General features: G+C 44.5%; 1 long non-coding RNA gene across 3 annotated transcripts in view; it reads right to left on the bottom strand.

The window, feature by feature from the left end:
- Window positions 1-10,161: 10,161 nt before the first annotated feature.
- The window catches only part of LOC134331504 (uncharacterized), a 141,677-nt gene continuing 138,662 nt past the window's right edge, over window positions 10,162-13,176 (bottom strand). For all 3 annotated transcript variants that reach the window (XR_010015128.1, XR_010015130.1, XR_010015129.1), the window contains one exon: window positions 10,162-10,935. This is a non-coding gene — a long non-coding RNA (uncharacterized LOC134331504). The remainder of the gene's footprint in view (window positions 10,936-13,176) is intronic.

The raw sequence follows: 13,176 nt of genomic DNA, 5'->3' as shown, positions 1-13,176 counted from the left end.
CCCAGGTAAACCGGGCATGGTGCACGACTACCTCAAACTGTGACGATGCTTCATTTGGGTTTGTTTACAAACAGAAACACAAAACAAAGTGGTTTTTAATGCCCGTCACCGTGGTGAAACTCTAGCCGCGTGATGTAGACCCGGGGGCCGAGCGCGGTCGCGATCGTGGTCGAGCGTTTCGGTGTCAGTAAGGTGATCGGGGTTGGGTCGTGGTCAGACCCGCAGGCTGTACGGTTTCACTAACACGTCACGGGAAGCTCGGCGGGACGGCGATGCTATCTGCGGCTCGTAGCCCCGTTTGCCTTCTGGCGCGCCGCGCTGAGAGCATGAATGGGGAGCGAGCAATCCGAGCCGGGCCGGACTCGGCGGCGAAACCACCCACCCGGGAGCGCCGGCGCTGTGAAGCCCGGCTTTGTTCCTCTCTACAGGTGGAAAGAAAACCCAAATCTCTTGTTTAGAGTCTGTAACCTGAAGCAGCTTGTTTGTGTGAGTCAGAATGGTGATGGAAATCATTCGTACAGCTTAAATAACCTCCTCATCCTCACCCGGGGTCAAATCATGCACTGTTAGAGATCCCAGGTGCTGCTGGACTCACTGTGACCCTGACCAGAATGGTGCAGAGATTCTTCAGAAACAAGGATTGGCTGGTTTAAATGGTCTCAGCATGTATACGGTGCTCAGGTGGCACAGCAATCCGGTACGCTGCCCCACCACCACCGAGACCTCAGGGGTGCTATCAGCCAGCCGGGCATCTACACAGGCATAATCGATTATGTCTCGGTGTGGGTGGCAAATGTCCAAAGTTTTCCTGCTTTGTGTCCAGTGTTTCCTGGTCAAACTGGTCCCACTGTGACCCTAAACAGAATATGACTAACCTGACCGGGTGATGGTTGGTTATAGTGGAAGATGGTGGATGATGTGATGGTCAGTGATAGTGGGTAATAGAGGGTGATAGTGGATGATAGTGGGTGTTAGTGGGTGATAATGGGAGATGGTGGGTGATAGTGGATGATGGACATTATAGTGGGAGGTGGTGGGTGATGGTTGGTTACAGTGGGAGATAGTGGATGATGGTCAGTGATAGTGGGTAATAGAGGTTGATAGTGGGTGTTGGTGGGAGATAATAAGTGATGGTGGATTATAGTGGGAGACAGTGGGTGATGGTGGGTTATAGTGGAGAATGTTGGGTAATGGTGGGATGTAGTGGGTGATAGTGGGTGACGGGGATGGCGGGGGGACAGCGGAGGGGGGGGGGGGGGGGTGATGAGTCTCATAATGAGACAGCAGTGAGTGTTGATGTCCTGAGGGAAACTCTGTCCTGTATGATTGATCATGAAGAGCTTCAACTCAGATCAACTTACTCACCCAGCACCAGCACAACCTGCTTCTCTTACCTGTCTCTCTCTCTCTACACCTGTCTCTCTATATATACACCTGTCTGTCTATACCTGTCTCTCTCTGTACCTGTCTCTCTCTATATATATACCTGTCTCTGTGTCTATACCTGTCTCTCTCTGTACCTGTCTCTCTCTCTATATATATACCTGTCTCTGTGTCTATACCTGTCTCTATGTATTGACCCATCTCTCTGTCTAACTGTCTCTCTCTATACCTGTCTCTCTCCCTGCCCCTTTCTTAATCCCTGTCTCTTTCTCTCTCACTGTCTCAGTCTTTATTCCTGTCTTCCTTTGTGTCTCTTTCTTCCTGACTCTTGCTACGTTTTTTCATCTGTCTCTATAACTGTCTATATACCACCCTGTCTGTCTTTCTTTCTGTCTTTCTTTCTGTCTTTCTTACTTTATTTCTTTCTTGCTTTCTTTTTTTTCTGTCTCTTCCTTTCTGTTTTTCTTTCTTTTTTTCTTCCTGTCTGTCTGTCCTGTTCTGTTTCTGTTCCTCTCTCTCTCACCCACCTGGTGATCTCGGGGTGTTTCAGTGTTTTGAGAAGCTTCATGTCCCTCGTGCCTGTTCTTACCTGTCCGAGACAAACATTCGACCACAGCAGCTAGAACACACACACACACAGACACACACACACACACACACACACACCTCACAGTGAGCAAACCTTCACCAGGTGTGCACGCACACCCGACCTGCTCTCCATCAGCGGCCTGTCACGCAGAAGATGTTTATCTAATTTGTCAAGATAATCTTTCCTCAAACAAGGCCTGCTCCCAGACGTACACAGACACACACACACTCACACCACACACACACTCACACCACACACACACACACACACTATACACACACACACACTATACACACACACTCACACCACACACACACTATACACACACACACTATACACACACACACTATACACACACACTCACACCACACACACTATACACAAACACACTATACACACACCACACACACACTATACACACACCACACACACTATACACACACCACACACACATTATATACACACTATATACACACACCACACACACTATACACACACACACACACACTATACACACACTAACATTATATACACACTATACACACACACTACACACCACACACATTATACAAACTACACACACACTACACACTATATATACACACTATACACACACACTATATAAAGTATACACACACACACTATATACACACACACTAGACTCACACACTACACACAACAAACACACCACACACACACACACACACACACACACACACACTCATTATTCTGCTGGCATTAAACCCTTTGGGTCGAGTTTGTTGTTCTGTGTTTTTATATTTGATTTGTTTCTCTGTGTTTAATTATGTGATTTTAATTCTACTGAAATGTGATCAGATCTGATTTAATTCTGATTAAATCACGATTAGATCACGTGATCGTTTTAAATCTGATCTCAGGTGTGTTTGTGTTTGGTCTAGTTTTTTTCCTGGTTCTCAGGATTAGAGCTGGTAATGATGTCACTGAAATATAAAACGGCGTGTTAATGAGCATAAATAACACTTATTATCCTCACACACACACACACACTTTCTAACAGGATTTACCAGGAATATTTACAAGCACAAAATGATTCAGAAAATGTAGATTTGAATGATTTATTATTATTTTTAAATAAATGAACAGTTTTAAATTTTACTGGCTGTAATCAGGACTGAGGTGAGATGTTTTTAGGCTCCAAAAGTATCTGCACACCTGACCATGAGTTCCTCACACATCCTGGTCCAAATCCATGAACATTAAGTCAATAATAAACAGCCTGCAATATTCTGGAGAGGCTTAACACAATAATCTGGAGTGTGTCTGTGAGAATTTGTGCCCATTCTGTAAAAAAAAAAGCCTTTGTAAGGTCGGGCACTGTGTTTAATATTGATGATGTCAAAGTTCTGTTTAGGCCACCTCGCTTCTCATCTATCATCAGTGCCTGACCGTCAGAGGAGCAGAGACTGTTATAGCGTCCGGTGGGTGCAACAATTACACCTTCACACCGTCACCTGAGTCTGATACACTATGTGGCCGAAAGTATTTGGACACCTGACCATGAGCTGGAACAACAGGCGCTCTTCTGAGAGAATTCTCACTAGACTTTGGAGCATGTCTATGGGGATTTGTGCCTGTTCAGTGAAAACATGACAGCATTGTTATGGCTGGGCGCTGATTTATCAGTTGGCATTCCGATTCATCCCAGAGCTGTTGAGTACAGCTGAGGTCAGAGCTTTATATAGCTTGAACCTACCTACCTACCAACCTACTTTCCTACCTACCAACCTGTCAATCTACCTACCTACCTTTCCTCCTACCTACCTATCTACCTGCCAACCTACCTACCTACCTACCTACCTACCTACCTGCCTAACTAAAATTAGAAGCATGTAATTCAAAGGAGTGTCCCAATACTTTTGTCCTAATTTCAATTGCATCAGCTCCAACCATACAGATATAAAATGTCCAAGAATATGTAGACGGGGTGAAAGTGACACTCAGGTTAAAAAACCCCAAAAAGAAGACTTTTACACTTGGCCGGGCGGGGCGGGGGACCCGTCAGAGGTGTGTGCTCATGCCAGGTTAGACAGGTAAACAGTTTAAAAGCGAGGTAATAAGACCCCGTTTGCGCAATCAGGTGAAAAATCGCCATCAAACTGTGGCAAAGTGCCGATAAGGAGCACCAGAGTCAACAGCGAATTCCTCCTAATGGATCAATCACTGAGGAGCGAGAGCAAACACCCGGCTTCACCCCCGCATGACTTCACCAGCAAAACACTCGCACAGATCCTCAGAGCCACGCCCGCTAATCTCAACTGACCTGCGCTCGGGAGTTTTATCACGGAAAACCGACGGCGGGTTCAGCGATGGAACGTTTCAGATCCTCCTCGTTTACTGTGACCTACACTACAGGTCCAAAAGTATCCGGACACCCGACCATGAGCGAGGTTTCAAAACAGAGCGACCTCTGTGTGATCTTTAGCATTTAGCGGACGCTTTTATCTAAAGTGTCTTACAGTACTGTGACAGTATACAGTCTAAGCAAGTGAGGGTTAAGGGCCTTGCTGAAGGGCCCAACAGTGGCAACCTGGTGATGATGACAGTGGTGAGGCTTGAACCAGCAACCTTCTGATCAGAAGCTCCTTAAACACTGAGATGTGGAAGTTAAACATTATCAAATTAAGCATTAACGTTGCGTTGGTATATTTCTTGACCCTGTAGATTAAAAAAAAAAAATGCAGAATAAACATAAAAATGAAAAATAAAATAAACAGGAAAAAAAAGAAAAAGAAAAAAGAATAAATTAAATAAAAATAAAAAAGGACAAAAAGAATAAATTAAATACAAATAAAATAAAAAGGAAAAAAAATAAATTAAATAAAAAGAAAAGAAAAGAAAAAAAAGAATAAATTAAATAAAAAGAAAATAAACAGGGAAAAAAAAAAAATAAAAAAAAATAAAAATAATAAATAAAAAAAGGAAAAAAAGAATAAATTAAATAAAAATAAAAAAGGACAAAAAGAATAAATTAAATAAAAATAAAAAAGGAAATTACTGAAATCCCAAAACGCTAGTCTGTATATCGCTGATCCACGTGGACGCCAACCTGCCGGGCGCCTAGCGTCTCGCGTCAGAGTGTTTAGCAAAGCGAGCGCTGGAGAACGATTTGGTAATTGTCCGTTTTATCGTTTTAGCGCCGCACGCTAATTCTGAAGTGTTTCCTCTTCTAATTAATGAAATATAATGAAGCGCGACTCAATTTAGCATGACATTAATTCGTCCAGCTAACGCGGAGCACGAGGAAGGAGGACGGGGTTCCGTTCGGGGGTTTAGCGTCCCACCCTGTCCCGGGAAACGCACACACACACGCACACACGCTGAATAATTCCGAGGTTCCCGCTATCTCAGTTTAAGTGTAAGTCGGGCAGCGAACGGTCTCCAACTGATACAGGAACTCATTTAGAGCGGCGCGGCGGCTGAGATACGCTCTCCACAGGAAATGAAGCATTTTTACATTCTGCACCAGCCTGAACCTCCGGAAAATATTAATGAGGTTGATCTCTTTAGCTTCTCCAAACTAATTACGCAGTTAAGATTACAAAGTGTTCGACCGTTTAAAAAAACCCTCAGACTAGCATTAATATTCATTATAAATATAACGCCGATAAGCTTTTATTTTACACCGGGAGTCCAAATCGTTTGGGCTCCGACGATCACAGACGAGACCCGAAACTAACGTTCGCTCCCGTCAGGCGTCGTGTAATAAACCACGACGCGCTGCTCAGATTTATATCCTTCTATTCCTTTCCACACCATAGCAACCACCTAGCAACACTTGTAGCGACCGCCTAGCAACACCCTATAAATCATGAGTGATACAATAGCAGCCGGCTAGCAACACCCTTGCAACCCTCTTGAGATACGTAGCAACCACCTGGAACACCCACATGGATACCCACACTAAAATGTGCATTATTTACTGTATAAAGACCAGTGTAACCTGACACACCCATTTTTATATTTTTAATAGAAGCACCACATTTGTCACTGCACCATGAAAGACACCTGCAATCTTCTCTATTACGCAACACCACGCCCACTCTTTTATCTTCTCAGGTATAAATAAATAAAAAAGAGAGATTTTTTCATTACTGGACTCTAAGTTTAATACACTGCATTCCCACAGTCATGTTTTTTTTGGACACCTAACTTGCACATCTTTGAACTGTCCGGAGTAAACCCATGCAGACACGGGGAGAACATGCAAACTCCACACAGACAGGACCCGAACCACTCGCCTGGGGATCAAACCCAGGACCTTCTTGCTGTGAGGTGACAGTGCTGCCCACCGAGCCGCCTATTAATAGGATTTTAAGACCAGTGGGTCCTGGTTTGGCAGCAAAGTAAAATGAAGTCTATGGGTCTGTCTGCAAACCTAGCTCTCTCTCTACACAGACACATTTCCCATCATCCTACACTCCCGAGAAGAGGGCGTGTCTAAATTCTTAGATCCCTTAAAATGCTCCTACTGAGGTGCCTTAATTCTGAGTGATGATCTGACTGAATGACGAGGGAGCGTCCGACGCCTCCTCAGCGCTGAGGATAAATCCCAGCATTCAGTGCGGCACGACCTTTTCCTCCCCTTTTTAACGCGTCCAATTCCCCGATTGCGTCACGCTTCCTCTCCACCAATGCCGATCCCCGCTCTGATCGAGGAGAACGAAGCTAACCCACGCCCCCTCCGACACGAGGGCAGCAGCCATATGCATCTTACCACCTACACTTTGATGAGTGCAGTGCAGCTCAGTGTTGTGTACGGAGAGACACACCCTGACAGCACTCTTTTCCCATCATCAATCAGCCAGCAGAGGTCGTAATTGCACCAGTTATGGGAGAGAGACCCCATCCGCCTTAGTCCCGCCCATATCTGAACAACAGGCCAATCGTTGTTCATGTGGTCGCTCTCGGATGTATGTACGATGTATTCGAGATCCCAGCTCTGGTTCCAGCGTGTGTTTTTTACCGCTGCGCCACCTGAGCGGCCCAGTGCGGCACGACTTTTCTCACAAAAAACTACAAACGTGACGGATGAATTAATGCGAAGCAACCAACGAAGTTCTGTTCAAATGTAAATAAATTCTGGTTGATGTGTAATCTGTATAAAGGTGTAATTATACGAGTGTCGTTCATTTGTAAATTGGGGCGTCAGGGAAAGCCGGGGTGCTAGCAGGTTGAACGTCCTGATGCTAACTGTGTTAGCTTAGTAAGTAAAACTGTAGACACGTCTAAGTAGAGCGTCTAAGTAATCTGATTATGAGCTCCAGGTCTGATTAGAATCCTCTCTACTGAGGAGCTGATCAGGTAGGTAGAGGGAGCAGGGCGGGTCACTATGCCTGTTGGTTTGTAATGATCAGAATGTTCGAGTGTCGGGTGTCCACAAACTTTTGGTAAACTGACCCTCCCCCCTCTCTCTGAGCTCTGGTTCTGTTTGGCCTCGTTGTTTTGGTTTAATCAGGCGTGGTAATCGTGAGGCTCATTACGTATTCGCACTCGGAGGCGACCATGGGAAGTTTTTTGGGAGACGTCGGCGATATCGGAGTGGCAGGTTGCTATGGAAACCGTTTTTGGAATCTCTACCTGGCAACCAGAAAGGTGCAGCGCCTCATTCAAGTCAAAGTTGTTTCACAGTCAGGTGTCCACATACTTTCAGCCATTCATTCATATAAATAATGAACACATAGATTCCTTTTATGGTCGTAACGATCAATTTATCTATTTAAAAATAAACCATTTTATTCGTGCACTATATGGCCAAAAGTATTGGGACGCCCCTTCTAATTAGCCACAAGGAAATTATGTGCATCTAACTTTGCAGCAACAATTTAGGTAAGGTTCCTCTTCTGTTCCAGCTTGGTTTAAAGAAGCTCCAGTGTCCTGCACAGAGCCCTGACCTCAGCCACACTCGACAGCTCTGGGACGAACCGGAACACAGACTGATCGATCAGCGCCCAGCCGTACAAATGCAAACGCTGCCATCTTTTAACAAAACGGGCACAAATTCCCACAGACGTACTCCAAAGTCTTGTGAGAAGCTTCTCAGACAAGCGGCTGTCGTTCTAGATAAAAAGATCACACACAGTTTAGTCGGTTTAGTCCGACAAGCTCATGCTCAGGTGTCCAAATACTTTTGGCCATATGGTGTATCTTTAATTTAGTCAAGGCCGATTCCCTAATTCGCCTCCGTGCTGGCCGAGGGGTCGAAACTGTGATGCAAGCAGCGACAAAGTGCATCCAGTTGTAGCCTAGTGGTCAAGGTATTGGACTAGTAATATGAAGGTTGCCGGTTCAAGCCCCACCACTGCCAGGATGCCACTGTTGGGCCCTTGAGCACGGCCCTTAATCCTCAATTGCTTAGATTGTGTACAGTCACAGTACTGTAAATGTAAATCCTTCCACCTTTCAGTAATAGAGTCTGACGGAGAGCCGTATGGCGTATGGAGAGTCAGACCAAGCCAGCCAACAGTCTGGGATTGGAACTCAAGAGCTTTAGATCTGGGTGGTAGTAGGCAATAACGTGCCGGCATTAATGCTTCATAATTTGGTTTTCTGGCTGTCCTTGGTAGAGACCACTGATCCACGTACATTCCTAAATAGTTAGAATCCAAATCCATGATTCTGGCTTTCTGCTTTCTCAAGGTCCAGCCAAACTAGCCCTATTTACATGGACACCAGCGAATCAGCAGCTGTCCTGGTCGCTACGCTGATGTACTACCCCGAGCGAGGGCTAGCAAATGCCGCGTTCCTGTCTGCTAATCTGCTAAATCTGCTAATCACTCCTCCCTACAGTAAAGCTCACCTGCTGCTGCTTAGGTTTCACTACTAGCTTCTCCTGTTTCTCCACCTCTACCCCCTCCAAAACACACACACACACACACACACACACACACACGCCGCACCATGTTTACAAACTTCTGCTAGCAACGCTTGCCCTGACTAGCAAAGACGAGCTGTTGGCAGCAGTGTGCTAACACCGAGGCCTGGCATGTGCGCCGCGCCACCGCTACTTAACCACGGAACTGCGAATCAGCATGAAGCTCAGGTGCCCGTTTCAGCTCCCTCATTTTTATCAACACGCTTTATCCTGATCTGAATCAGAACTTCAACCACCTCCGGTCCTCAGTCACAGCCAATCAGGTCGTGTGTAGACGGCCGGCCATGCAGTAGCACCGAGGAGATTCAAACCCAGATCCCGAGTCACCCGAGGACCTACAGATAAACAAATCAGTGAATTAATTCATTTATTATTAATAAAAACGTCACACTGATGCATAATAATAATAATAATAATAATAATAATATAATAATAATAGTAACATTAATAATGATAATAATAATATAAATAATAATAATATAATAATAATGATAATAATAATAATGATAATATAATAATAATAATAGTAATATTAATAATGATAATAATAATATAAATAATAATAATAATAATAATAATAATATTAATAATAATAATATAATAATAATAATGATAAAATGATAATATAATAATCATAATAACAATCTGATTTCGTTTGAGCTGACTTAATTTGAGGGAGGCGTATTAGAGTATAAAGAAAGCACTTCTAGATGTGACCTGGAACCCTCTTTTCTGCACAAGTAAGTGTGTGTGTGTGTGTGTGTGTGTGTGTGTGTTTGGAGGTGAAAGTGTCCCCAGTGTCCGGGGAGAGAAGAATAATAGCGGCAGGCTGATTTGCAAGCATGTAACGTGCTTTCTTTCTCCCCTGCTGCCGTTACTATGGGAGGAGTGTGTGTGTGTGTGAGTGTGTGTGTGTGTGTGTGTGAGAGTGTGTGTGTGTGTGTGAGAGAGTGAGTTTCCTTCCCTGCTGGACTCCGCTACTTCCCCTACAGTGACAAAAGCTCTCAGACGGCAGCGTCCCCTCCTCCGAACCCCACGCTGAGGACTGTGGGAGGAAACGGGGTGTTCTACACACACACACACACACACACACACACACTAAAACTCAACACACACACACACACAGTCACAAACATGAGGCCTGAAAACTTTCAGCTCCATCAGTGGTACAGAATCACGTCCACTGATGTTCTTAGTAATTCAAATGAATCGAACACAAGTACGATTCAAAAGAATCAAATGAAGTCTACACAAATGAGTCACAGATGATTCATGATTCATTCTTAACATCCCTCATTTATTTTTTTTAAAATAAATAAACAGAACTTGATATTAACTGCGATATAGGAATCGTCGAGTGCGGATCAACTAATTGAATCACTTCAATTTATTACTTTTAAACAAAAACGAATCAGATGAATCAATTTGTTCATTACAGTCGGTTAATTAACATTAACACCACGCTAAAAGGCTTTTATGGAGGTATGGAAGGGTTACAAAGCCATTCCTAAGAGCCTGGACTCCACCAGACCACAGCGAGAGCCATGCTCTCCAAGCGGATGAAACCAGGCTCAAGAGTCCAGCTGTCCTGTTTATGTTTCTCACCTGGCTCACAAAAAATCCAGAAAAAACAATTATCATCATCATCATACAGCCGTTCCCTCGTGTCTTGTTTACAGTGTATGGTGGAGTATAAGTCATCTGCTTCACTATTTTATATAAGGGGCTTCATATAAGCGTTCACTGATTTTGGAATTGAGGGCTTTTGGGGAAGAGGGGTTCTGGAACCAATCCCTGTAGACACAAAGGATGAATTCTGTTTTCTATCAGAACATTCTGGAGAAGAATGGAAGGTCATCTGTCCATGAGCTGAAGCTGAGGTGTGTAGCTGAGGAGTGTAGCTGAGGATGAGAACGCTGTAGATTTGGCTGTGTATTGGACTTTCTCAGGTTTAGGCTGATTAAGCTTGATTCAGCTGTGGTAGATCCAGCAGACCCATCGTGAGGTGCGAATGTTCACCCTCATCACACTGATTCACGCTCCGGTTCTTCTGCACATGAAAGAAATAAAAACACAAAAAACTGTGGTCACGTCGTTTACTGGAGTTTATTTAGAATTTTAACACAGTTTACATCATTACATCAGTAACACAGCAGTGTGTCAGTGTATATATTGTTTAGTAAAGTGTGAAAGAGTGAGTGAGAAAGTGAATGAGTTAGTAATAGTGAATAAGTAGGTTAGTGAGCGAGTTAATGAAGAAGCGAATGAATAAGTGATTGAGTGAGTGAATGAAAGAGTGAGTGAGTAAATGAATAAGTGACAGAGTGACTTAGTAAATAAGTGAGAGCGTTGATGAAAGAGTGAATAAGCGAGTGCTAGAGTGAGTTAAGTGAATGAGGGAGTGACAGTGAGTGAGTGAGTAAGTCAGTGAGTGAGTGAGTAAGTCAGTGAGTGAGTAAGTGAGTGAGATGGAGTGAGTAAATGAGCGAGCGAGAGAGTGAGTGAGTGAGCAAATGAATAAGTGACAGAGTGACTTAGTAAATAAGTGAGAAAGTGAGCTGATGAAAGAGTGAATGAACAAGTGAAAGAGTGAGTGAGAGAATGGATGAGCGTGTGAGTGAGAGTGAGTAAAAGAGAGTAAATGAGTGAATAAGTTAGTGAGTTATTGAGTGAGCAAATGAATAAGTGAAAGAGTGACTTAGTGAATAAGTGAGAAAGTGAGTTGATAAAAAAGGTGAAAAAGCAAGTGATCGAGTGAGTGAGTGAGTGAGTGAGTGAGTGAATAAGCGAGTGAGTGTGTTGCATGTGATATATTGATAATAAACAGAAACACCTGCAGGGTGCATTTTTAAACACCCAGTGGACCCTCCAGGACCCTGACCAGGACAGGCTGCGTACTGATAAAAGAATGAACAAACTGACCAGACCAGCGCATTATTAGGACACTACCAACTACTTATTTAGGACGTGTCCCACAATGTTCCTGTATAATGTATAAATGACCTGAACTGTTGGACTGTCGGGTAATTGAGGTATTTTTGGATTTTTTTGGACACTTTGAAGCATCTGGGCGCTTGAGGGCGTGGCTGTGGGTCGTTTTTGACCTCCAGTTGTTTATTAAACGACTCTCTGATGAGCCGGTCTGGTCCGTCAGTAGATTTCATTAATTATTAGGAGAGCAGGGGAGCGAGAGGCGAGTCCCAGTCGTCCTGAGAGAGGCACCAGTGGATCAGCGCTAATTAGGCTGAGCTCAGAACTACAGCTCGGGTCATGATGGTACATTAACTGATGGGATTTCTCACAAAAATAAATAATAAATAAAAACAGATCCCACCCACGTCTCAGGGCTGTGCGGTTCTGATCCGGGAAGGGCAGCGGAAACGTCTCAGTGACCTTGTTTGCCTACAAGCCTCATTGGCATCGCTGAAGGAATGCGGCGGTTTTTTTCCCTCCGTCACCGTGAAACAGTCGGAGGCGAGAAGCAGCAGTTACCAACACAAAGGAAATAGTTCACAAGGACTCGCCACATTCCAGAGAGCAAGTGCATTTCCCTCCCCCCAAACCCACCCGCCCATCCATCTGTCCATCCGTCCACCCAGCGGAGGCTGCACTGGCCACAATGACCCTTCATGCCTCAGTTAAAGCACCCCTAATGGGGCAGGAACCCCCGAATTTCCCCTCCTGAAACACCTCCGCGCGTGGCCACGTGGCAAATCCAGCAAGAACAGAAGTTACCCTCTGAGAATAGTCCACCAACCAAAAACCTCCAGCCGACAGCGCCCCGTGGGCAGCGTCCTGTGACCACTGATGAAGGTCTAGAAGATGAGCGACTCAAACAGCAGCAATAGATGAGCGATCGTCTCTGACTTTACATCTACAAGGTGGACCGACTAGGTAGGAGTGTCTAATAGAGTGGACAGTGAGTGGACACGGTGTTTAAAAACTCCAGCAGCGCTGCTGTGTCTGATCCACTCATACCAGCACAACACACACTAACACACCACCACCATGTCAGTGTCACTGCAGTGCTGAGAATCATCCACCACCTAAATAATACCTGCTCTGTGGGGGTCCTGTGGGGGTCCTGACCATTGAAGAACAGGGTGAAAGGAGCTAACAAAGCATGCAGAGAAACAGATGGACTACAGTCAGTAATTGTAGAACTACAAAGTGCTTCTATGTGGTAAGTGGAGCTGATAAAATGGACAGTGAGTGTAGAAACAAGGAGGTGGTTTTAATGTTATGGCTGATCGGTGTATGTGTGTGTGTGTGTGTGTGTGTGTGTGTGTAT

The sequence above is a fragment of the Trichomycterus rosablanca genome, chromosome 17 (genome assembly GCF_030014385.1).
Source record: "Trichomycterus rosablanca isolate fTriRos1 chromosome 17, fTriRos1.hap1, whole genome shotgun sequence".
NCBI lineage: Eukaryota > Metazoa > Chordata > Actinopteri > Siluriformes > Trichomycteridae > Trichomycterus > Trichomycterus rosablanca.
The sequence above is the reverse complement of the archived record's forward strand: the minus strand, read 5'-3'. Positions and strand labels throughout refer to the sequence as shown.